At 35.0% G+C, this 27881-nt stretch overlaps 1 protein-coding gene across 3 annotated transcripts in view; it reads left to right on the top strand.

Moving 5' to 3' along the window:
• Positions 1-27881, top strand: part of FGF14 (fibroblast growth factor 14) — a 383177-nt gene that overhangs the window by 202391 nt on the left and 152905 nt on the right. The window contains exon 1 of one of the 3 annotated variants that reach the window (XM_065740958.1): positions 13193-13225. The exons of the other annotated variants lie outside the window; for them this stretch is intronic. The gene's annotated coding sequence lies outside the window, so the exon portion shown is untranslated. Of the gene's footprint in view, positions 1-13192; positions 13226-27881 lie in introns of those variants that run through there. 3 annotated transcript variants of the gene reach the window in all.

Here is a 27881-nt window from a genome sequence, read left to right as displayed (position 1 = left end):
AACATTATTTACATAGTATAATTAACCCACTGCCTTTTCATGCTCCTGCTGCATGAGAACAACTGGAACAAATGTCTCTCTTATAATTATCTTTGTGCTCTTTCTTCCCTGTCACTTGTCTTAGAAAAATTATCATAAGTTCCACTTTTTTTGTTTGCAAAATTTTGATTGTATGTTGAATTTACCAGAGTAATGGGGAATCATTTTGTTTGAACAAAGCTGTCAGAAATTTTTGAATACAGTGACCGGGAGGGGCTCATGCACAGTTTTCTCCTCTTATTATTACAGGCAGCACAACTACCCATTTTATAAGTTGCTCCATATCAGTAACTGATTTTCTTCTCCATTACTCTTCTAGGTAAGATGTGGTACAGTTTTGCTACTCTGATATTTGATGGGTTATTTTCTTTCCATAGTTCATTTTCTCCTCCTGTATTTTTTTTCAACCAGTTCTGTTTCAATTTTACCTGCAATGAATTTTTAAAAAATCAAATGCTTTTGTAATATTTTTTTTTCATAAAATCAAACTCTTGTTTTCCATAAGAATAACTAAACATTTTGTTGCCTTTGATTTCTAAACAAAACCTCATACTTTATTTATTTTTTTTTTAATACAAGTACTCAAGCTTTCCTGCAGTCATTACAAGGTGCAGTTCCCAGTGAAAGACACAGCTGCATCACAAAACAAGGAGTATTTGTGCTGCCCCTGTAGTGATATAATTTTACTTCTATTTTTCTTCTTCTCTTTTGCTTATTTGGCTTTGATTTATTTTCTTCCTTTGGAGTGGTGACAGTTCATTACTGCTATTTAACCGAGTTTGCTGGGCATCTTCAAACTTGCCTGTCCAACCAGGATGGACTTTCTAGGATGGATTTAAGGACTTCAAAAAAGGGCCACATCTGGGAACCAAAACCAAGTGACCAAATGAAAAAAAAAAGCTAGCAAAAGTTGAGTAATTGTTTTAACATGCTGTTTTTATTGTATTAAGGATTTAAAATTACTTTTTTAACAAAGATAATATTCCTGCACCTCTGATCACTGGAGATGAGGAACCCAGGCAATGAAATCCAAAATGGCTGTGGCTGGCACCCTAGATATCGCTGATGCTGTCGTATCTGACTTGGTTGTTCTAGTGTCACCTGCTGGCACATTGCCTGACCCCAAGCAGCACCAAGCAAAGTTTAGGGAGATAACCTGAGTTGAAGGAGTTGCCCTCTGTTAACTAATTACTGGTCTACAAGGAGAATAAAGGAGAGTTATGAGTGAGGAACCTCTGAAACACTAGAGGATGTGGAACACACAGATTTTTTTTCATCTGAGAGTGGCTTTGGACTGTGGTCTCTCCAACTGTCAGCTGGTTGATACCAGGTTTTTGAGGCCAAGCTTATAAGAACTTTACAGGGATACAAAGTTTACCCTAATTAATGGTATTTAATCATTCTATATTGTGTGTGTGTTCAGGAGAGGCTGATTAAGTGGCTGCTGAGCAAAAATTTGTCTTTCATGCTGTACCCCTCAGAATATTGCTTTTGTATTCTCCTGTCAGAGTCAATAACTGGAGATCAGTCTTCCTTTTATCTGTCTTTCCCCTAAAATGACTTTGAATGGTGGACGTGATATATATCTTGGAATTTAACTCTATACTACATGAAGTGAATGTTCTTAGGAGAATAAGAATTTCAATTCTTCTATTTTTCTTCTGATTGATTTTTTTTATGAGAACAGGGATAGCATAACTGTAGACATGACATTTATATCATCTGTTTAGATCAAAATTAATAATTCTTCTAGCTCCCTTTATTATGAGAACAATAATTTTTAGTCACCTATGTGATTTTCTCTTAAAAAAAACCTGGTTCACTGTAAAATGGGTTGAAATTCTATGATCTTTGAGGTCCTTTTTGACCCAGGCCATTCTATGATTCTATGATTCTACAATAATTATAAATAATTGTGAAGCTTCATTAGAGAATTTGTGTTTTTGCTTGGTAATAAAGCAAGAAACACACCTTCAACCTAAATCAACATATACTTTTTTACAGATAGTAAAAGTAATCTACTGTCTTTAGCTTTGTTTAATTGGAATTTTGGGGGGGTTAATTTGAATTGGAGTGGGGTAGGGAGAGGAGGGGTTGTGAGAGGTGCTTTGAATGTAAGCAGGTATCACTTTTATCTTTGCTTCAGAAGATTTACTTAAAGACAATTTCATGCCCAGATGGATTTGAGCCCAACAACTGTGGGGGTGAGTCTTGAGTTGTATGTAAAAGAGAAAACGTTTTGTGAATATGCTTTGGCATTGGTCTAAAAAGAGTTCTTAGCATGGGGATAAACATTGCCAATAGTTAAATTCTTCAAATACAGAGAACTCTGATTGTTAATGGAAAAAAAAAATCTGACAAGTAACTGTAATCCTACAGGCTTCATAAATTCTGTATAAGAGCTTTTATAAAGCTGAAGAATTCGTATTCTTACATTTCAAGTGGCTTAGGGGATAGTTTTTCCAATGGGCTAAGTTGTTCCCACGTGGGGACACTGTGTCCAAAAGGTTTAGCATTCTTGGACAGACAGCATCCTTGAAATGTGGTAGCATCATCCTGCTATGTTAATAACAGCTGATTTCTGCTTGTCTTAACTCAGAAACAGATGATTTGTCACTCTGCCTGCTGTCAGCTAAAAGGGACATTTCCTCTTAGGAAGATGTTTCTTTTATTTCTCTTCTTTTAATGTGAGACCCTATATCCTTGATAGTTAGAGCAAAATTTCCTAGCAGTATGAGAAAGCATCAGTAAAATCTTTAGAGTTTGCTTCCATATAGAACTTAGTGAAAAATAACAAACAGGATAGAATTTGAAAGAATTTGATTTTTTTTTTCTGTTTCAAGAGCCAGAGATACTTAAATTATTCTTTTACAGTTTACAGTGTTTTACACTGCATTATTAATAGTGTTTAAGTAAAAAAAAAATGCACTGAAGCCTTATCCTGTCGAACAAACTATTAACTAAGATGAAATACTTATTAGAAAAAAAAAAGTTTATATATAGCTTTAAAATTGCACATCAATAAAATAATTAAGTGTATAAAATCTAGATTTTCTTTTATTTATTTATATATATAGTTATTTATTTATTGCGACTGTGTAGTTTATTGTCTTTCATTTTTATTAATGGCTACATGTTAAGCATGATGATAGAAACTGAATATCCATCTGTATAATGATTTGTAAGTTGAACATCCATATATCCTAATACAACTCCAAGTGAATGTGTAAGTACGGAGCATGTTCCTTCAATGTTGACTGGAGGGATGGAAAGAAGAGGGGAAAGAAGATTGATGTTTAACAGTAAGATGTTATCTAAAATTCTCAGCTGTTTTTTGTTGATGATACCACTCTTATTCTAAGCTGGACTGGTAGACATGGTGTATCTTCAAGTTCCTATATAAGCATCCGTAACTGGCTGAATACATTCAGATCACTCAAAGAAGAAAAACATTCTTTTATATTTTTAAGGGGGAACATTCACCTTATGTGCTTTAAATCTCATGGATCACTTGATAAAATATTTGAGGAAGTTTGTTTTAGATTAGATTTCATTTTTTCAAAGTATTCTAGCTCATGTGACCAGGAGTACAATTAAATTAGTTATTAAATTAGAAATTTTCCTTTCCTGGGATGTTTTTTTTTCTGGGTTACTCAACATTTGCATCATCTGAAATGGGGGACTGGGGTCACTGTTAGAAATATTCCATCATCTGAGATGCAAATACTAAAACAGAACTAGATCTTTTACAAACCAAATATGACTCTCAGAAGTTTCTTTAAATTGGACTCCAAATACTCATGTTACCTTGGGAAGTGCTGAAAGTCCTTTGGACTTTGCAGGCAGTTATTCACTTAGCAGAATCTGACTCACTGAGCTAAGAAATATTATGCTCCTTGAGGCAGCACCCGAAGCATGGCAGAGTCTTTGATCAGGGCTTATATTTCCACTGGTGATAGCATGATGCTGGATTGAATCCAGCTTTGAGTCCTTTCCATAGTTAGGGTATTCCAAACTATTACTGGGTTAGCATCAAACATTTGAACTGAGTAATGGATTTTTGCTTGGCTTATTATCAGTTCCCTGGAGAAATTTGAGAAAAGTTGTGGATGATGTTGTCTGGAATTTCCCTGATTGACAGCTGTCTGTGAGGGCAGGAATGGAGATGATTATCATCACTAAAAAATTTCTGTCCTCTGCTCCTCTGAACAAATTCCACAAAGGGAATTCTAGGAGACACTGCTGACTTTGTAAACTCATGACGTGCAGTCACAGATACTATTTCCTTTACTGGTATGTGTTATCTACCTCTATCTGTGAGTATTCCCTGATCTATAAACTGCTCATACGTGAGAAATAAGAGGGAAAGTATATACCAAACACACATGGATATGAAAGACTGTGGCATTCCCAGCTGTTTCTAGATGTCATCCATTTCCAAATGATGCCCTAGTTTAGGGAGGGCAAGTGTTAAAGGGAGGCTCACGTACGTATTGGGGCTCATTTGTGGGAAAATGTATATCCAGCCTTTGCTGCAGTGAATATACAATATGTATGATAACTGTGTTAATTGATATGAAATCAAATTTTGTTGTGTTTGCTTTACTTGACAAGGAAATTTTTGTCAAATTTTATTTTCTTAATGCTAGATAACAGTAACTGAAAATTTGATAGAGGGATCTCAATCCAGCAAGGCTGAATTTAGGAATTCGAACATTTCAGACTATGGAAATAAATTACTTAAACCAGATGAGTCTATTGTTGTAGAAATTAGGAAATATTCTGTTTTATTCACTAGTAAGTGCGGTGCAAATACTTTATTTCACAGCTCTGAGCACATTTGAGTGAGTAGATTCTTCCTTTGTATGTTAATTTTGATCTGTGTCATGGAATCCTTCCTTCTTATTTCACAAAAGTTAAAATAATGTGTAGTAAGCTACGTCTTTTTCTACTTAAAATGTTTGCAGAGATGGAAAATGTGTTTGAGATTCAAACTGTCTTTAGAAGAAGAGGCAGGCAACTTGGGAAGAATCCAAGGATATTGCTAGAATATACAGAGAAAAAATAGAAAGGTGAAAACCTAGCAAGAACTTAATCTTGACAAAGTTGTAAAAGATTACAAAATATGTTTTTACACATACATTAACAACAAAAGGAGGACCAAGAAGAATCTCCATCCTTTACTAGATGCAATGGGGAACATTACCACCACGGATGAGGATAAGGCTGAGGTACTCAGTGTTCTCTTTGCTTCTGTCTTTAGTAGTCAGTTATCCTCAGGTTACTTAACCTCCTTTGATGGAATACAGGGATGGGGAGCAGAATTAACTCTCCATGATTCAGGAGGGAATAGCTAGCAACCTGCTGCTCCACCTGGATAATCACAAGTCTCTAGTTGCTGAGCATTTTGGAAAAATCCTTTAGGCATATGTTGGATAATAAAGAAAATTGCTTTCAAAGCATTTTCTGAAGCTGGCACATAGAGGGGAGTTGTTGAAGGCCAAGGGAAGGTGTGCAAATCTGATCCTATAGAGCGAGTTACATTAATCTATGAAGGATGAGTCATATTTAAGGTAAAATAAAGAGGGATTTTAAAAGGTATGGGTGATGGGTAGGTACTTCATTTTTCATGGTGTGCAGTTTATTTTTTTATATTTTTGATCCCATTCATGAGATCTCTCCTGTTTTCTGCCTACTTTTGCAGTCATAGTCTTTATGCTCTCAAAATGAATCTGATTTGATTTTTTCCTCTAGTTTTTCCCTCTCCTTTCTTTTCAAGGCAGTTGGGCATTTCTCCTTTAATACTACATGCTGCACCCATGGTTGCTGATGCAATTTGGGTACCACTTAACAGCTGTCTGATCTGCACACTGAACAAAATGTCAACATTGAATTCAAACAGTTAGAGCACATCCTATTGTGTTCTTATTGCTTTAGCACATAATATTCTCTGAAGAAAAGTTAATTAAGCAATGCATGGACTGAATCAACACCTCTACACCCGATGTTAGTCAGCTTAGTTCCTATTCTAATTCTGTGTAGGATTTAAGATTTAACAGTCCTGTTGTTATATCAAAGTGAACTATTGTAGCGCAGAGAGACCTCAGCATTCAAACACAGCTCTGTGACGTTTGGTACTTAAATGATATGTCTAAATGTTTGGATGTATTGTATAATTGTTATGGAGTCTGAAAACTCTTTTAGGCTTTTAGATTTTTGTGCTATTGAGACTGACAGAAATACTTAAGTTTCTTGAAAGTTGTTGAAGGGCCATTGATTTCCTTGCACTCTACTTCCTGTGTGGATATTTCTTTCACATAATTATTTCTTTTAAGATCAACTGTATTTTCTTAAAATCAATTTCTACCTCTTTTTAAATATCTGCTTCTCTCCTCTGTTAATTATCTGCTAGTTTCATTTCTTTTGATGCCCGTGTCCCCCAACATGACTGTGTGAGCGCACACATGCTTTCTCTTACAACTGTCTATTCAGCCTCCATCCCTTCTCCTTTTCTTCATGATATTCTTTCTCCTCCAAGTGTATTTCTTTACCCTTTTCATACAGAATTCAGCTTTTGTAGTCAGGAATCATGATTTCTCTTCCAGATTAGAAGATGTTGTCAACTCCCCTCTTGATTTTCATACAAAACTTACATGTAGCCCTTTATCTTCTAATCACTTACTTTAGCTCATCTCTCATAAGTTTTTGCAAGCGTACTTTATAGAGGTGTTTCTCATCTATCTTTCCTGATGTCCATTATATGATGTTCACTGAAGTGTGTTATTTTAGTATCATCATACTGGATTCACACTTTGATGCTTTGTGTTAGAAACAGTATAATTCATTACTTATTCTCAAACAGAAAATTATATATATATGGCCAACAACTCAAAATATTACACATATACGTCTTTACCTTGAAGGAGAGTTAAAGAAGCAAGAAGTCTTTTCACTGGATTGTTGGAGTAACAGTCGTAACTCACAAGCTTTGCATAGATTGTACATTCATACATGCTACTTAGGCTGCAGTAGTACCTTAGAGGCCTATCTGTGTACCAGAAACCCACTGTGTGCTGTAATAACCAAGAGGAATGTCAATTCCTGTGCTATAGCTTTTATAGAACTGAGGAATTGCATCCTTATTTTAGGAAACATCTCTCTTAAATGTGTCAGTGCAGCAAAATTTTAAATGACTGACTGTAACAGAAATTAGTGCAAAAATGCTATTCTAATATTTCCTGTATAAGTCTGGGAGAGTAATATCAATAACATATTGCCTGAGTTTCTGGTGTTCCTTGCAATCTTCATAATCATATCCCTTCATACCTGAACTTAACTACAGTTTTTATGGTCTAGGGAATTGTTTCATTTCCCAAGGCACCTTTGTGTACAGATGGGTTAACATGATAAGTATGGCATTGTCAAATTCTAATTGTTTATGAAGCAAGCATGTGGTAGGAAAAGGTACTGATTCATAAGTAAAATAATCTCATTTAATTATACAACTATTTTTACAGTTGATATTTGCTTGACACATTGCTTGTTTACAGTATAGTGCATGATTAACTGTTGTGACTAGAGAATAATTATAATTATATTGCAATTTGGGAACTATTATGATTGTATCTAATAACTTGGGTTGTGCTATAAAGACTGTTGGACCAAAAGAGGTTAGTTACTTTTCTGAGCAATTAGGAAATGTTTACATTGCTCTTCATACTGATATATTCATTTACAGTGAGCTATGTAGTACTAAGCCTAATCAACCTGGACAATAGACCTTTGATTTAGATTGTAAGCGGAGTATTATTTCCTCAATTTCTGCTTTGAAAATTCCTAGAAGGTATTAATTCATTCTGAAGAGGTACAAATATTTTTTCAAGATTTAATACAGATCGGTTCAGAAGAATTTAATGCAAAAAAGACATCTGACAGTAGAGAGTAAGACGGTTAAGAAGTTGATAAGAACATAAGGATTATTTTTATTGATTTTCCTGAAACTTGTGCTTCTGAGATCAAGGCTTTTGATCCCAGAGTGCAATGCTGTGGTGTTCAGTTATAAAGTGTATCTTATAAATCATATTCAAATATTTGTTGAAGTTATTGACTCGTGTCATAGGCTGCCTCCATGTTTTGAAGAAGCAGGTGAATTATATTTTACCAGCTCTGAGTGCTGCATGTTGTCCTAGAGATATCCTGTATCACTGAGATTTTGGCAGAGCACTGTCAGTTCATTGTAGTTGTTTCATTTACTGAGTTTACTCTTAAAGACCCCAGCGTTCACTGGTTGATATTTCAGTATTAATTTTATCCTTGTAATCTTTTCGTTTTGTTTACCAAGCACAGTTTCAAGGAAACCAGCACTTCAAGTGTTTGAACTTTATTTTCTAATGTACCATTTTTGTTCGTGTTCATGCCAAACACAGACTGCAAATGCAGATGGATATAGTCTCTAGAATTTCGAAAGAAATTTCATTTTCTACATTTTTTCATGCTAAATCACAAATCAATACTTTGGTAGCATCTTACTAAGTTATTGTGTGTGATACTCAGTTTTCTACTATTTTGATTAAAGAAGTTGTGTGTGTTAGGTTTTTTTTTCCTTTCCCTAAGTATTCTGGCAGATGATGTGTTTTTTTAGAATAGATTGAGCTGTGGTTCATCTCCAATGCCCATTAGTTGGAATTGTTGTAACTGTTCTTATTATTGAGTCTTTCTCTTTTTTCAGAAGTTGTTAATTTTGTACTCTTAATTATACATACATTCACCACTTGCTAAACAGAGCACATCTAGAAAATGTGCTCTAAATAGAGCACAGCTAGCAATGGCTGTCCCTTTCTCAGAAATAGCTTATTTTCTTTGTGCTTCTGCACTGCCTGTTTTTGGACCTACATTATGGCTGTCTTTTACTACACCCACTGAGACGCACTGTTCAAGTAGTGACAACTATATAGATTAAAAGCTTTACCAAGAGACAACTGTTTTGCACATCTCTAGAAGAACTCACAACTAAAACAGTATTCTTCTGAGACATTAAAATGTATATATATGTCCATTGATTTTGAGATGATTTTGCAAGAAACTCTTGGATTGTGGCATTTACAAAAAAAAAAAAAAGAGTCCATTTCAAGTTTTGATTAGTACAGTGTTTCAACATATTTTCAACATGTTATAACTTTAATATATGGAAACCACCTGACTCAGGACAGCCTTCATAGAGCTTCTACAACTTCAGTAGAGCTATTGGGATAGAATATTTTTTTTCTGAAGGATGAAGAAGGATTAAAAAACCCACAATCATTTCAGTTAAAATATTTAATTGAAATTAATGTTTCTGTGTTTTGTTTAATTGAGGAGTGAATTATGTACTGTAGTAATTGTTTATATAATTTTTGCCTAGCTTTTCTTTGTAAAGTAACTTCCAGGGACAAGAAGTGGATGATAGCTCTTTTGAGTTTCATTCTTGTTAACGTGGTTTTGTTGAGAAAATGCTATGTGTTATTTGGAGTAAAGATGGCTGAGTGTAGAGTTTGTGGGCTTTGGTACCTTATGGTCACGTGACTAGAATCATGCAGTGAGATTTGCGCCTCCTTTAGTATTGTGCTATTGTATTGAGTTTACATGACGAGGTGAGATAGTGAGAGATGCAAGGGATAGCATCTGTGAGAGTAGCCCAGCAACGTCACATGTCATAGCAGAGCTGGCTCCAGCTGCTTTACATGGACACATTGCTGCCAGAGCAGAGACATGACTGGTGCCGGGTGTGCTCTGGGAGAGCAGATTGAAGGAAGGGAAAATCTGCTGCATAACAGCAGCTGGGAGACAGGAGTGAGAAATGGGAGAGAACAGACCTGCAGGCGCCAAGCTCAGTGCAGGAGGAGGGCAGGAGGTGCTCCAGACACAAAGCAGAATCTCCCTGCAGCCCAGGAGAGGTACTCTGCAGTCCACAGGCACCACGTGGAGCAGAGCTCCCTGTGCCGCCATGGAGAAGCCCATGGGGCAGCAGTGGATGGGGCCTGAGGGAGGTCACAGCCCATAGATGCTCTGCAGGAGTAGCCCAGGCTGGAGCTGCAGTTCGTGGAGAGCAGCATGGAGCAGTCTGATGAGTGGACCCTGTGTTATGGAGCTGTGTTGAAGTAATGCCTGGAGGGCTGTGGGCTGTGGGAGGGATAGCATTCTGCAGGTGGGATCCCATGCTGCCAGTGGGGCAGTGTGACCATGGAGGTGCAGCATTAGGAACTGACCACAGCCACCATTTCCCTGTGCTACTCAGGGGCAGGTGGTAAAAGAAGGTGGATGGTGGGGAGATGTTTGCAGTTTGCTTTTTGTTCTCACTGCTCTAGTCTGTTAGTAAGAGGTAATAAATCATCTTAATCTACATTCAACCTGTTTTGCCCATTATATTTTCTCCCTTTTGTTCTGCTGAGGAAAGGGAGTGAGAAAATGGTGTGGATGAATTTGGCTATCAGTACTGTGTTTACTATGCAGGCTTTAGTTTGATTAATCTGGGCAGGCATCACGTATCTGGCAGCAAACTGTTTTTAATGATGATATAATCTGAAGGCCAGGTCTATTTGAACATTCCTGTTTAATCAATTGTCTCTGACTGAAGGGAGTTTTGAATTTGCATGAGAAATCTAGGTATGCTGTTCTCCGTCTCCAGTAACTGATATGCGTAAGTGAGATTTGACTTGAGGTCAAGGCTGCTGTAGGGTCAAAATGAACTCCACAATCAAAAAATAGGTGTGTGCCGCAGTTCCTGATTCTTCTCCTTGTTGTATTATCTATCTGAAACCCTTTCTCCTCTAGAAAATATTGCTGTATGTACAGCAGCAGAGTGGTGTGACCTCTGGATCTGTAGCAAGATGTTGACTTTAAGTCTCTGAAAATTGTGCTTTAGGTTACCTGGTCAGGAATGTTATATTTAGGCAGCCAGATGTTGCTTGATACCTGCTGGATGTGTCTGTATCACTTGCCTGTGTGCAGTCACTATGGGATCTGTTTTGTATTGTCCTCCCTAACTCAGTGTGTCATTTGGTGCTGCTACATTCTGTTATTCTCTTGCAATTCATTCCTTTTCAGCTTTCTAGATTGACTAAATCTGTTAGCGTATGTCTGTTCTTTTCTACTTGAAAATAGAAGTTTATATCATTTTTTTTCTCTGTAACAATGCAAATAGATAATTTATTTTGCTTTCAATATATTTTAATATTTTAATTGGTTTGTTCCCTAGTACTGAGAGAAAATTTTGTTTTTCTTATAGCTTCTCTGACTCCTAGTTTATTTATTTATTTTTTATATTGGGTAATTTGGTCTTCAGTCTGTCTTCAGATTTTACTTCTGTTGATTTTATTCTTGGGAAAAAAAAAAAAAAAAGTGGCCTATAGATGCTGAATATTTATTTCCAGACATTTTCTTGCATTTTGCTTCTTCCATCATACCATGGTTCTATCTTGCTCTGTCTACTCAATGTAACTTAATTAAATTATTCTAGAGGAGAATTTAAAAGGTGTTGAAGACTTTTAACCTTCATGTGTTCACACCTTTGCATCTAATGTAGACAAAATCTTTTATATCATGTCAAAGTTTGTAAGCCTGTAGTAATTATCCTAAAATGTACACCTTAATTCCAGTTACTATAGCTTAGTGACTGAACTGCAGACCCTGTGTGAATGGAGGAAGTGACTTATGCATTTCTGATGAACAGCTCTTTTACAATCTAAAACCAGTAGCTAAGACAAACATGTTTATAGTGTCAGGAACTGCCTTTCTAAAGCTTGTCCTCTTGTAACATATGACCAGTTAATGCAGGAGTACATAATTCCTGCCTCTTTCCCCTTTGACTTAGTTTCTTACTCATTCTTTGAGATTTGAATGTGAAACAACCTCCTGTAGCAAGGTATTTCAACAAATATTCTTTCAGTCTTCTTGAGCTTATCTACAAGGAATGTTGCTTTACCTGCCTTACCTTTTTTAGTAAGAATTCCATCATATCTGTCCTCTAACACCATTTTCTTTTAATGTCATTAATCATTATAGCTGTTTTTCAGCTGTTGAGCATTTAATTTAAGGTAGTTTTGTTAACACACGATCTCTAAAGTTATAGGGTGCTAACTCCTTCTTTCAGTAAGATCTAAAAACACTTCTTTGTGCTTAAGAAATTTCCATATCCTGTGTATTTGAGATGCGACTTGACAGAATATAACAAAAGAATAGTATGCATTTCAAAACCAAGATATTCCAAAATGTTCTGAGTCTCTTTGAATGTGCTCATTTGCTTCTATAAAAGCAAAGAGGAAGACCTATTTATTTTTCTAAACTAACTGCTTACAGACAAAGTTGTGTAGTGTGTCTTTTTCCTTCAGTTTTCAGCACTATACATGAATTGCAATAATTCTTGGTTTTCATAGAAGCCATCAGGTGGCAGTGGTCAACTTGTGCTTGCATCTTCCTTAACACAGATCATGCTCATATAAAGAAGACATCTGTTTGATTCTGTGGGAAAGGAAGTTATCAGGAATTCTTGAAATTTGTATTACTTAGTACTATGAAGACACTTCATTGGGTACAGAAAAAATATAGCTCTCTGCCTGTCCATGAGCAGTGTTTTGGAAGCATTTTAATCTTCCAGACTCAAAGGACTGAGGCAGCAACATCTGGTGTATGTAAAGCTGAGGTCTGATCCTTGATACATTTCTTGCAACTATTGCTATCAACAAGAGATAGTGTGGATGATTTTGATCGAACAGTTCCTCAGGCTAGCAATATAGGGGACCCTTTCATCTCCTGATTTCTTTTCTTACCATTTCTGCTTATTGTATGGAATCTTGCTTTGTAGGATGGGAGGAGACAGGACATGCAAAACTGTAAAATTACGTAAAAGTAATTATGTTCATTGTAGTCTTGTTTTCTCCCATCCTACCTTCCTCCCTCTTTCTCCTTTTTACATTATAGTGAATTTATACATATTTGTATATTTCCTAAGTCTACAATATATTTATTCCTTTTTTTTTTTAAAGGACCACAAGGGGGAGAAAGGGTAGAAGTCTGTATTACTGTATGTAATACCCCTGTGATTGACAGTCTTTTTGCCTCCTGCTTCCTAGTAGGTAGATAACGCTTGCTGTATGGGATCTTGTTTTGTAGGGTGGAAGAAGAGGGAGGACTACAACAAACACAAATAGTGGTATGTAATCTTCCCTTTTTCCTTTGTGTCTCCCTGCTTACCAATCTTACCACAAAATGTTCTTGATCATGTAATGGATATCTTTTACTGCTATTTGCTGCTTTCTATTAAAAAAGAAAAAAATAAAACACAAAAAACACTTCTTCCCACCTTTTGTTAGTTAATTGGCTGAAGCATTTAAAAAATATAATAATGAAATATGGTGTATGATGCAAAGTTAATGAGTCAGACGGTACTTGGAAGTTAAACTGAGTAGATTCAATATTCCATTATTATATCTCAAGTCCTCTGGTCATCTGCTATCTTTTATAATATTTAATAGGTTGCAGTATGCCAGATTTTGGGGGAAACAGCTGTGATGGGAAAGGGTAATTATCTTTCTGTTTAAAATGAGTTCTACTGTATGCATAGTGTGCAATCTTTTAAAAAATTAATCTTCTGAAACTTTCAGATAACTGCCTGATTTTCTGGGTCAAATTTCATGAAACTATTGTAAAAATTAAATTCTGGTTGCAAAGTCTTAATTAGTTTGAATGGCATGAGGAAAATGTACCTAGCTTTGCATAACACAGATCCTCCAGAGGTTAGAGGGACTTTTCTTATAAAATGAAAGGGATAACTGATGCTAAACAGACAACTTGTATTATTTTTAAGGGTAGCTCAGTACTTTCAGAAGTACAGTGTTAATAGTGTTTGAACATTTAGCTTAAAAGCACAGAATGTAAAAATACCTTTCTTTTTTAGTTTCCTTTTACTTTTCCCTTTCTTTCTTTCCTCTTTTTTTCCTTTTTTTTCCTGTCATAAGGCTTACACTTCTGCCCTCAGGTTAAAATTGTAAAACTGGCAGTGTTTATGAGGCAGATATATAAAGAACCATAGTTGTTGCTGAAAGATTGTGGAAAAAAATACACCATTGAATTCAGTTATCAAGAGGAATAAAGAAAAGCAAACTTCTTTCATAAAACATATCATCTTCATTAGAGCAATTTTTCTTAGTGTTCTGGGTTATTGGTTCACTGTTAACTGAAAAGGAAAGTACTTCTCCTGTGAATAATCCCTAGTTTCTGTGATACCCTTAAGATCTTGGTAGTACAGCTAGATGAAAACAATAATAATAAGGTCATACTTTCAATTCTTAAAAGCCTGTTACAATTATAAACAGAAACCTGCATTTGTATTTGCTATGGTGATACAAGGATTCTTTCATTTCAGCTGAGAACAAGAGTGAAAACCAACTGATTAGTGTGTCTGTGCTCTTGTCAATAAGAGCACATTAGGAATCTGATTCTGTATGCTAACTGATCTGCACAGACTTGTGACAAGGGAGTAACTGGAAAAAGTATAATAAATGATATCTGATACTCAGTAAAGTAGTCTCTGCTAGAAGAGCTTGGAACCTGTCATAGTGGATTATGTTAGTTCTCAGCACGCCAGTTTTGTTTCTGGACTGGCCTATGGTGCCTGTAGACAGGATAATAGTTTTCTTTCTGCTGTGAAACTAGAAACTCTTGTTTTGTTTGGTTTTGTTTTTGTTAAGGGTGTTTTTGTTGTTGTTTTTTTTAAGTATGCTTTTTGTGCCTCACCTACTTAACGGGAAGTTCAATCTTTCAGTGGAGTGATAATTCCCAATGTAGGGTAAAACCTAAATTTACGCTGTCAGTGTGGAGCAAAAGCTTCTTCATCATGCTAAGAAATTAGTCTCCAAAGAGTACTTTATACAGATAATAACCCAGTGTTTTGGAAAAATATGAAGTAAGATAATAGAGAACTAATTAAGATGTAGAGGTTTTGCGTGACTTTTCCTTCTGGCATTTGGAAAAACTTAATTGCTTTTATTCTGAGGTTCATAACATTATCATTAATTTCCATTATAACTTTGTTGCATAGGCATGACACATACTGAATAGAGCTGTCTGTTTGATAGAAATTGCATGGGCTACTAAGATGTCAGAGAAATGGCACTTTTAGAGTTATGAAGGATATACTTTTTTTTTTTTTTTTTTTTTTTTTTTTTTTTGATCAAGTATTACTTGAGCTGGATGTGGAAGGGACTGCATTTCTCATTTTTTAATTTTATGCAGTCATCATTGGTCTGAATAACAGTCACAAAACCTATGGATAGTGATAGCCATCTTCTCTCCATACAGCCTAAAAGGTTGTCCATTTTATTTCAAGGGATGCACTTGCACTATGCTTAAGTGACAACCACTCTCTGGGTAATATTGGTACATATTCTCTTCATTTCAGTACTGTGGATGAAAGATATTTCAGTGGGAATGGTTGGGACATAGTGATTCTTACCAGTTGGAGTGGAGAGGAACTTGAGGTTGTCTAAGAGCTCTTGGCTTTACCACGACACCTAGAAATTCTGGTTAGCAACAAACTCTCTATTAATAGTCTGTGTTGTCAGAATTGTGAGTGTAAAATATATGTTGCTGTATATTAGTCTTGTATTTGCAGTATTTCCTGCAAACAATATTTGCAATAACTCTCCCAGTGTTACGAATTACATGTGGCAATTTGCTAAGAGTGCTATAAACCTTTCTGAGCAAAACTTTCCTGTGGACATAAGTAGATACTTAGAAGCAGATGTGTGGGTGTGTTTTCTGCCATTTGTTAGATTGTTATAATATTTCTATTGTAAGTAATGAAAGACAGCACTTAAGAATACCAGAGGGCTTATTTTGAGAATGAATACCCAGAGCGTGAGTTTTAGTATATTTCTTTTTAAATAACATTCTGATTCTTTAGTCATACTGAAATTTCTCAGTGTAAATAAGCATCGCTGTGGTTGAAGTTGTCTCAGAACACAGAATATGACATTCAAGTGTGGCAAAACAGATTGATAGTAGTTTCATGTCTATGTCTGTTTATTTTGAAGCAGGGATATACTTTTGGCTGGCTTTTCTTTCATTCATTGTTCATAATTTTCATGTTTTGTGCTAAATATATAATGCAAATTTTACCATGAGTATAATGATTTTTACTTTTAGATTTCATTTCTGAAGCCCTTTGTTTTTGCTCTTATAGGCTACAGTTACTATAACTAGTTTAGAAATGTGTCCATCCACATTTTGCCTGTTTTGAGATATCTGTAAATCTCTTTAGTAGTAGTGAGAGAGAAAATTTCTCTTGGTGAGTACTGAAATGGCATTCTGAAAGAAATATGAAAACAGTTGTGGACTTGTATTGATAAAAAATAGATATCTGACAAAGAGAAGCAGAAACTTACTGCATCTTCCTCCTAGGGAAGGTAAATAGCCATTACAATATATCTTTCCTGAGAGTGAGGCAAGAGAAACCTGTACTGAATATGCACTGAAATGAATTCCAGTCTAATCTAAGTCTAGAAGCTTGTCTTTATGCCATCACTTCCTTCCTGTTAGAGCACCACTGATTTCTGAGAAGTTATGTCTGACATCCAAAGCATCTTTTTGATGCACATCTCCCTTTAGCCTCATTAAGAGATGAGCAGTGCCTGTATGTTGCTTTGTTATACTCTGTAGAGACACTGGTCCTATCAGAACTGGACCCTTCCCAATCATCTGAGTTAGACTCTTGTCTCCTAGCCTCATGACCACGTTTGGGGCGAGGTGAATTGTTTTTCACATTTCCTGTCAAGGTGTTTGTAGCACTGAGAGTGCCACTATTTTTATTTATGACAGCTTTTGGTAATTAATTCACTGTATTTCTTCTGCATTTTAAACATGCATATTAAATATTCTCTACATGGGTTAGAAGTAAAATTTTCTCCAGTGAAAAGAGATATGTATTTCTTAACAGTTTATTGTGCAAAGTGAGATTATGATCTCAATAAAAGCAAGAATTCCTTACCTCACAAAGAAGGAAATGTAAACATGGAGCATGGTCCTTTTGCCTTTGGTTTGTATTTAGTTAATTTATTGTATATTTCTTCAGTGAGCATAAGAAAAATGCGTATAAAGGACCATTGTGAAGCAATATGGAACCTGCAGTATATATATAAAAAAAAAAGCGTTTTGTAAAACTACTGATCAGAAGTTATATTGAAATACCAAACCTTAAAGATGTTGAATCATCAAAGATAACTAGACACTTAGTAATTTCTCTAAGATAACTTAAGGAGTTCTTACTCAGAAATCAGGCTTATTTGATGCTGTACAGGTCTTTTTGTGATCACACACAGAAAGCCTTTTTTTTTTCCTTTAAAGGGAGCCTGTCTTATACATTCACTGCATAAAGTAGTCTGCAGTCTTATGATTAGGATCTGTGAAGAGAGTGACATGTGCTTGGCTGAGTATTTTCTGTCTATATCTACCCTGTTCTCTACTCTGTTCTCTGCTTGAATACTAGAGACGTAAATGTACATGTGTAATAAAACGTATCCTAAGCTCTACCATTACTTTTGTGGTTACCTATACTCTGCTCAAACACGGAAGATTATTCGGCTGTTTTCTATGTAATTTCAAAGAATATTTCTAAAATGATAGTAAACAATGTCTCAATCAAATTATTTTAATAACCACATATGCAAACTAGAATGACAAAAAAGGGGATTTAATTAAATGTTTGGTACTTAGCACTTATAACAGAAACATAATACTTCTTTCATACAGGTGATGCAAATACAATGTTTTCTGCATTATTGCAGAGTTCTGAAGAGTTACAGAAATGCAAGTATGTAGAGAGGGGCAAGGTCAGTGGTTGAAGAACTCTTGCTTTTCTATCTGTTCAACTTGGTATTTTCTCATTCTGTGCTCTTACTTTACTTATTTTGCCTAGTAATTTTTATTATGTTATTTCAGTTTGATCGACTGAGTTTGGAATGTTAACAGTGTTTATTAAGGGTATCAAATTCAAATGATTTACCATGGAAACCAAAGATTTCCCAATCTTCATGTGATATTTTTGGAGCCTGTCTTATTAATAATGGAATTTATTTTGCCATCTGCTTGCTGCAACTGATTTTGTTCATGTAAACTAGAGCAAAGGAGATGAGATGGACTAAGTGATTTTGAACACATCTCTTCTTGAAAAAAAAAGTGAAAAATATACCTTACATATGAATGACAACTAATTAGGTTTTTTTTTTTTTTAATTGTTCTGTGGAATATCCCCTTCATTAATGAGGGCTGCTCTGGTAGTAAAGGCTCTTACTTTACTTCGTTGGCCCATGACATCAGAAGCAAATGTAGGTGGTGTGGCAGCAGAGAATGAATCTTCCCACCCATATTCCACTACATTTTGTTGTTGTATGACATATGGAAGCAGAGGGTCAGTGTGACAGAATGGTATCTGAGGTGGAAGTCCATGGGGTGTCATTGAATTCCTCCATTCATTGATGCTGGCTGAATGTTTATGGAGACCAAACGGTGGGTGTGAGCAAGTGAGGCTGTGGATGGTGCATTTCAGCAATGGTGACAGTGGGTCATTTCCACCAGTGCATATTTTGAGGAGTGTGGCATGCAGACTCTTGCTCATCTGCTGAAAATGCATTGCTAATGGTGGTGGCTATGCTGAAAAATAGTGCTCTGTAGCTGTGAATTGGCTCTATCAAATACTGTTGTTGTGCTCTTTGTATCTGTTGCAGTTTCCATGGAAATGTGAGGCATTGCTTCCAGAGTGACCCACATAAAACCTCAGTCACATGACTGAATGTACAGTGGTAAATTAACTGGCACTCTGAAAGTTAGTAGTAGCTAAGACAGTTTGCTCTCTAAAAATAAATGCCCTTATTTTTAGATTTTTTGAGGAATTTTCACTAAAGCACGAAAATTGTCACTGCCAGATGGTGATGGAAACAGTACTACAGCAAGGGGTCAGTAACAAAGATATACTGAGCAAAGCAAATTGTTACTATAGTTACAGGATGCTAAGTATTTTCAAATAAGTAAATAAAATTAACCTGTATTATTTAGATATCTCAGTAGGAAAAACTAATTTTGGTTGATTTTTTCCTTTTTGAGGTGGACATATTTAATCCATAGTCAACTTAAAACTTCGTTACAACTCTTGTTGACCAAATGCAAGTATTTCTAGCTAACTACCTTTATCATCTGTATTTACTTTTCATTCTGAAAAAAATTACTTTCCTTAGTCTTTGTCCTTTCAACACTCTTCCAGCACATCTGTACAACTGAACAGAGCATAACTGTCTGTAAGTTTTGAGAGCATCAATACAAGTTTTGAGAACATAATACAAGTGGTGACATGAAAGTTGGTGTTATAAAAGCTCCGGAGTGCCTTCAGTTAATGACTGGCAGCCCACTGTGCTACTTGTCAAACAAAAAGGTAGTTTTATGGAATTGTGGATACCCTGAAGAATTTAGAATTTGTTGTAAGTTATTGTAAAGTGAGCTAAATAAACCTTCCGATGAGGGAAGAATTTGTATTAGAAATGAATGTTAAGTCAGGAGCAGTATAGTATAAGAAGCAGTGGTGAAATATTTGTTACCACACGGTCCGGGATAACATCTTTACTGTTGCACCTGTGTGCTGCGAAGGTTATGGGATTTTTTAAATGTCTTATAAATGTTATTTGAGCCAAACTTCTATTTGTAGAACTCTTATAAATCAAAAGATATACATGGACTATGAAAAGGTAGAGAAAATGACAGAGAATCATGCTCTCTATCAAGGGGAAATTACACTGGGTATTTTTTCCCCTCCTCTTTTGCTACAGGTAATGATCAGATAAAATGTCTTTTAATAAAAATTGTTATCTCTTAAGCCAATAAAGATAGGATTAAGGTCAGTCTAGCAGATGTTTAAAAGTGAGAAATCTCCCATCTTTATAGGGAGCAGTGATGAGATCTCAGCTGCTCTCTTGTGGAGTTATATTTTATTTTGTTAGAAGGAGTGCCCTGACAGAAGCCTGAAAAGGTTGAGAATGTGGCACGGTGTGGTTCTTGAGCTAATTTGACAACTTGTAAGTTTATATTGGAGCAGTGGCTATTATGTAGTTGTTGCTAGCAAATCATTTTCTTTTTAAAGTGTTCATCACCAACCTGAACATATGAAAAATTGGTATTGCTCTCACAGCTGGGCTCTTCATTCTGCAGGATCACACTGTGTGCTGTATTGGCACCATCTGTCACTATTTTAAATATTTAGATTAATGGTCTAACATTAATCCAGTGTCTCAAACTATTAATTGCTCTAGATCTGTAGAAGGGGAGACAAACTGATTTCCTCCAGGAAAAGTTATTCTAATGTAATTTTTCACTTAAAATATTTTGTAGATCTGGGCCAAATGCACTAATGCACTCCAAGCAACCAAAATATTCGACTGTGAATAATCCATGAATATACATAGCAAATCATACTTAATTACATTTTGATGTCTGGATAGAAGCCAGTATGTTTTGTCAAGTCTCACAGGGAAACTGCACAGGCTATTTATGCATCATTTCATACATTTTTCTACATTGTTCTACCACCATGCTTAGTTTCGTTCTTCAGGCATATTTTAAAGCTGACACCACTGGCTAAGCTCAGCATCATATTAAAAAGGAAAAAGAAATTGCAGCATAAAATGTTCACTGATGAATAGTCCAGTGAAACTTTTTCACGCAATCCATCTGTCTTCTTGGATGTCTTTTTGTCTTTCTTTTGGTGTAATGCATTTCACCCATTAAGTGACTGTTGATATTTAGTTTGTTATATTAGGTAGTCTTAGAAGCTACCTCCAACCTCTTTTCAAAAGTGTTAAAAATCATTTTACATCTGTGGAGCATCAATATTTCTTGGGAGAACGTGGTAGAAAACTGTGATATTTGTATTAGCATTAATAACAATAATGCACAGTTGTCCTGAAGAAGCAATTTGTGTTCTGTCTGCGATGTATACTCACAAACACACCTCTTAAAATGTATAATCCAATTTCTTGACAATAAAAAACCTAGAATAGGTTTGTTTTACTTACACCTCTTACTTACTGGTATGCAGCTTTTAAAAAATTGACATTTAATTATTTTATTTTTAACCTTTTTTTTTTTCTCATCTGTAGTAAAAAGTACATTTTTCTGTTGGTTCATAAGATAAAGATTTCAAATACATTTCTAGCCAGGCCAAAAGCAAAATCCAGAGGAACCAGTAGAGAGAAACTATTTCAAATACACAATAACTATAAATTACTTCCATGGTTACGTTACCCTTTTCTACACATATTTATGCAACGTAGAAATGTGTGAGCATAAATTTATTTGTCTTGGACTAACTCATTTTTTCTAAGCATTACTTTGCATGAATACTTTGTTTAGTATGATATGTGTACTTAGTCTTGTTAAGATAATGCTTTGTTTTATTATAAAAGGTATTATTTTCTTACACGTGTAATTTACTTCACTGCAAGAGACAACAAATTAATTTGCCTTTCTTTGTCATACAGGCTTGCAAACCCAAACAAATAAAGTAAATCTGGCTGAACAAAACAAAATATCAGGAACGATTTGGGAATAGGTGTTAGAACATAACAGTGCTATTTTTTGTTTTTGCCAATAATACTGAACCTAAGCCAGGACTAAATATTGCTGTAAAGTTAAACCTGTGTGAAACCTTGAAGTATAGGTGATATCTGCTCTGAAGTATATAGGTATTTATGTCATAGTCACTACCATCTCTCAGGCCAATTATTGCCTTCTGTGTGCTCATACACTTACAGTTTCTTGGCTGAAGTAGTTATCCTTCCACTCTGAGGTTCTTCTCCTGTTGCATTTGGTGTTGGCAGACCATTGCTGGCAAGCCTCAGCTGTTCGTATCTCTCCCCCACAGTGTGTGTTTTTGTGTCCTCCGTGAAATAAATTACTTGGCACACAGCTAGACACCAAATATCTTAGACTTCTAATTTGTGAGTTTACTTAGGGGGAGTTCTTTAGTTCTCTTTTATTGGAAGCTAACGGTTCATTTGGTGTTAGACTCATCATTTAAATGACCTTCTATTTGATGTTATATGTAATCAAAATAGTTTATAATTAGTATAAAATTTCATCCATTGCAAATTGCTGCAGTTGAGTTCTGTTATCTAAAATAATTCCATTAAAAAATGCCATTTCTTGGTAAATAAAAGATTTAATGGGATGATGTAATACATAGATACATCTGTGGGCCCTAGAAAGTACATAATCTGCAGAATACTTGCATCCATAAAGCCTTTGAGGTTCTTGGCTCTTTTGATGGCAGCGAGATGGGAGGTAGAGGAAAAGGAAAGATGGGAAAGTAGTTCTGTATTTTTTTTCTGAGAATTTAAACTATTAAATAAAACTTGTAGATGTTACAGAAAAAAAAATATAGATATTTCTTAGTTGGCAATTTATTTTAATTTGTGTTTTACCAGACATTGTTCTGATGATTTGTTTGATAAATACCAACTCTGATTCTTAGGAAGATTCAGTAAAACCTACTTGTTTGTATAAAAAAAAATCTGGAAGGAATATAGTTTGGAAAAATGTCTATATTCATATAGAGGAATTTCTAGTGCAAAATAAGGATGTTTTTTGTTTAGTTTTTGTGGGCGTTTTCTTCTTCTTTCATTGTCCAGGAAGGTTCTTTGTTTTATTTAAGAATTTTAATCAGAGAAAAAACCTAAAATAGTGAAGGTGCTTCTATTGTGCACACACTATGCTATATAGTCTTCAGTTGTTTCATACAACTGCGAAAATGCAATCTCTTTTTTTTCTACCAGTTATTCTAGAAAATTGTTTCAGTTATTCTGGAAAATTCTAGATTTTAGTTACCACATATCTTAGACCATAAAAAATGATCATGAAGTCATGAACTTTATTAAAAACTTCTAAATAAAAGCCTTATCCTTTTTTTGTTGTGATCTGTTGGATTATGTACTGAGGTAACTAAATGGAAAAAAGTACTTCACTGTCAGAACAGTTTGGTGCTGAGCGTTCCTTTAAAATGATTTCAACTACTTCAGCAACGAAACATGGCCTTTTTTGCTTCTCCATTCAAGTAAGTGTTTTTAGCTGAAATTATGTATTGTATGGAAAAATCAGTATGACTATCTTTGAAAATGTCTTTCAAATTATTGAAATAAAATTAGGACAGAAATACTAAAAATATGTAAGCAATAGATAACTATCAAAAAACTAACAAACAAACCCCCACAACTGCCACCTAAATACCAGTATTTAAACTTCAAATAATTTGGAATGTATAATGTGCATTACTACTTCAGATGCCTATCTGAAAACAGGCACCAAAATTCTCTACAGCTGCATCCACTGTGAAAGAACAGAGATGCTTCAGAATATAAAGTCTCTTGCAAGATTATCAAATGAAGTTTGATAATCATACGGGAAAAGTCAGAGCTAGTATTTTCTTTCCTCTCATATCTGAAGCTATAGCCTGATTCTAGTGCACTGGGCAGCCTATAAAACTTTCCATACGTAATCTTGTTTGATTATATGAATTTTATGTTCAGGCAATTTTCTACCAATATCTATACGCATGGATAGATAATGTAAAACTTCTAGGGAAAAGCTTCAATTATTCATTCAGTCAGAGTGCTTATATACCAAGTACAGAATACTTTTCATCTTGGGAATAAGTGTTCTGCAATTCGAAATTTTAGTCAGCACACATTTATTGTGCCTTTTAAAAGCATCTTAAAAATGTTTTTAAAGCATCTGCATTTAGGTTGCTCTAAGGTTTTGGTTTTGCTTATAGTGCCCTCATCTGTAACTGGGAGCCAACTACAGAACTTTAGTAGTAAAAGCGGAAATTTTGTCTGAATCTTAGCCTGAGAAATACCTTCCCAAATATGTTATTTTGACAACTGGAAACAGCTAATATGTTCCAGTTGACTTGTATTCATTTGAAAGACTATACTTGATGCATTACTGAGGCTTTTAGTGTACCCTAAACACAGTTTACTTTCATATCCAACCTCAGTTGTGTGCTTTGCCTCTATATTGAAGCCTGCAAACTACTAATGAAGCAATTCATTGGCACTTCAGTTATAGGTATGACCCTTCGTTTTGCCATTTATCAAGCTGTCAAACAAAACAGATAGAGACAGAAAATAATTGGGGTAAGAGAAATAAAATTAGTTTAGCTGTTCTTTTGTTTGGTGCTGGGCTTCTTTATTTCTAATTTCCTCAGTTTACTTCTAGAATTTCTTCAGATGAGGTCCATCTCAGGCATTCTCAAGAATTGTAAGCACATCTTTCTGTAACAGACTTTGTATAGAAAACTTTTCAGAAACACAAAGGGAAGGATTATCAACTTACTTATTTTTATTCTTTGTTTCTTTGAAGACTACTTTAAACCGTCTCCCAGATGTTTGTGATTTTAAATATGAGCACAGAAGTGTGGGGTGAAAAGCACATACAGTTTATACAGTTTTCTTATTCTAAGATCATCTTGTTTGGGAATAGGTTACAAATACAATGGAGGTCACTTCGATTTACTCTGTGACTCATGTTTTGGTACACAGTTCCAACACAACAACAGTATAGCTGTTTTTGTAATGCAAGAATAAAGGAATGAGGTGCAGTATCTTCTCCCTTACAGGGAATTTAAATCTGGCAGGTTCTGAGCACTTGCAGCATTGGATCGCTAAGATTTTGTTGAGAACCTTTCTCCTACAGTCTTCCTGACTGTCAAAGCTCCTGTGTTGCCAATTAGGCAACAGAAGCTAGTAGATATATAATTGTGAAATACCAAATGAAAAGAGAAAAAGCTTTCATTTTTTTCTTTTCAAATGGAAAGATCATCAAATAAAATGTAAGCCTTTGATCTTGTAAGAAATTGTGAAGATTGGGAAGGGATGGACTTGGGGATAAAGCCTTCAGATTGACGTCTTCAAACTCTAAAAGTTTAGGATGCTGTGTGTTATTTTCAGGACACAGGCAGCTTTCTTTAGGTATGTTTTCCTGGAAGGAGCTGCTTGGATTTTAGGGATATTCTTTACAAGTTCTTTTTTCAGGGCTGTATTCTGTCAGTCAAAGCTTGCTCGCTCACATGATAGTGCACTCTTTTTCACTCTCTCACTTCTCTGCAAACACACGTCTGTTCATTTCACTCATACTAGCCTTAGTGCTTCTCTCACAAATCTCTGCACTGTTAACGGTGGATTGTTTTAACTTTTAGCCTGACTGGATACTAGTAGGCTGTATTTATGGACAAGTATCTGGTCTTCACACAGATACATTTCAGAAAGGTGGATGAGAGAAAGAGAATATTTGGGTGGATTTTGTATGAGTTACTGCATTTCTAACTGCTTTATTTATGTGTGTTCATTTACACATGGTTACTTTTCTCCTCAAGTGCCTTGTACTCATAGGCCAGGACCCCACTGTGCTGAGGCTGTTCCAGACAGCCTTTCCAAGTTTGAAGGACAGAATGAATGGAATGTATGGGATCACAGCCAATCTAAATTTTTTTTCACCATATGTATTCCACCATAACAGAAATATTTTTTTTTCAATTTCTTTTTTTTTCTTTGTTTTCTTTTTTGTTGTTTGTTTTTGTTCACTTCCCTGTGTCATTATGGTACAAGAAACAGACAGTGAAAAGTGAGGAGAAAATACTATAAAGGTTATTTAGAATAAATACTTACCTCATGACATATATTTACTGAACTTAGATTTTCAAAAAATATCTTTTCATCTTTCTTTTGAGTCAGTTTACATACACAACTGTTTCTTTTGATAGCATTTATGACAGCATTCATCCTCAAAACTTCCTGCCATACATAGCTCTCCCTTTATTTTTTTTTCTCTTCTCAAAACATAAGATTATTTTAGAAGTTGTATCTAAGTTGACTATCAATATATATAATTTAAGTCATAATAAGCTTTGGGAATCTGTGTGAATATAACAGATGGAAAGCAGTGCCGGAATTTTTGCTGCCTTGTAATGTGGTTGACATTATAACCTTGGCAAAAAGTTTGCTTTGGCCTTCCAAAAAACAAAGTTAGCAGACTTTGTAAATGTTAGAGGTGGATAGGTTAAAATCCGGAAAGCACTGCTTTTGGATTTAAAAGCCTGCTTTTGAAAGCTTTGGCCTAGGTTGAATGTTAGGGTGACAAATATAGGAGCATCTGCTAGCGAAGCAGACTTCTTGTTTACATGGTTGAGGAGCAGAAAGATTTCTTTTGAAATTTCCTTTAGAATCTGTGGACCCGAGCAAGCTGTTGCATGATTTTTGTCCAACAGATTATTTTTAAAACAAAATTCAATGACAAGCCTTTAGCTTGAGAACAAGGCGTTCTTATAGAAGAACAGGGAAAAAATATCCAATTCCTTTGGCTTTAAATAGGGATGTGCAAGTCTGCCATTGCAACTACAGCTTCAACAATACAAGATTAACTCAAGCTACTGGTTTGGATAGTATTTGAGCCATAGAAGCATTTCATTTTCTTTTCTGGTAGTATGAGTTGTTACAATTAATAAAATGATAACTTCCTTTAAAATCTACATTAAGGATGTGGTTCCTTCCATACAGCCTCATATGAGTATTGACTTTATTTTAGAAACAATCAAAAGAATTGTAAAAATCTGAGCCTGGGAAAATTATATTATCTTCACATTTTTCTTCTATTCAAAAAGCACAGTTTTCCATGTTTATGATTCAAAATGAATTTGATTTTAATTTTCAAACTTGCCATGATCTCAATCCATAACTAAGATGTGACTGAAACAGATTAGTTAATGTATTTTAAAAATGTCTAGCAGAGGATTCTGGCATGAATCACACATCAGACAGTAATTGTTTTCATGGTTCTCTTGATACAGGAAAATAATGCATTTTGGTAAAATACTTGTTAAATACTAGTTAAAAATATATTGGGAATGATATATTCTTGTTTTGATGTCCTGTTTGTTAATTCTTTCCTTCAGTTTGGATTGGGATAACTGTTTTGCATGTTAGTATCAATGGCAGGGCTCCATAACACTAGTGAAATATGGTGACTGAGTACAGTGGTCTAATTTCTGCCAAAGTTGTGCAGGCTATTTTTCTATTATTTTTTGGACCTGAATATTTTATGCTTTTGTTTTCTTGGAAATTTTGTTTTCCAGCATATTTCTGGTGTTTTAAAGAGAGCATATCTTCTGTAAATGGCAACATATTCTTTCCTCTCTCCTATGATATTCAAACAGCGAATTTTTCCTCACTACATGACACTGTGTTTTTGCTATATATGTTCTACTGTATAACTTACTGTATAACTTTTCTTACTGTATAACTTTTGCACAAACCAGCAGATATGTGCAAAAGTTCTGAAAAGATATATTATTGAGTTTTATCCTGCCCATTATTTCTTTTTATTTAAAACAAACAACCAAAAAGAAACAGTATTGGCAATTGTGTATTCACTAATTCCAAAATACTAAGGCAGATGTTGAAAGACCAACTTGAGTTTCCAACCATCTAAATTTGTAGTTGTAGAACTGTGGCTGTATTTTAATCTTTCTGCTTCACTGTGGAAATAAAAATTGCCAGTGCCCATCTCATGTTTAATCTTTCTGTTATCTGAGTATTTAGGTACATAATTTAGTTAAACTTGTATGCAGTTTTAAAGAGAACCCTTCTAGTGTGCTTCATCTCATGCTATTCACAGTAAGTAATAAACCATGTTTTTATGTGCATGTACTTATGCCAAGTATGATATAAAATCTTGATGTAACTGTTTAATGAAATTCTGCAGTGTCTTTCATTTAA

The sequence above is a fragment of the Cyrtonyx montezumae genome, unplaced genomic scaffold (assembly GCF_038088225.1).
Source record: "Cyrtonyx montezumae isolate F1298 unplaced genomic scaffold, pur_monq_1.0 scaffold_3, whole genome shotgun sequence".
Taxonomy (NCBI): Eukaryota; Metazoa; Chordata; class Aves; order Galliformes; family Odontophoridae; genus Cyrtonyx; species Cyrtonyx montezumae.
Note: the sequence above shows the minus strand (reverse complement) of the source record. Positions and strands in the feature narration are given on the sequence as shown.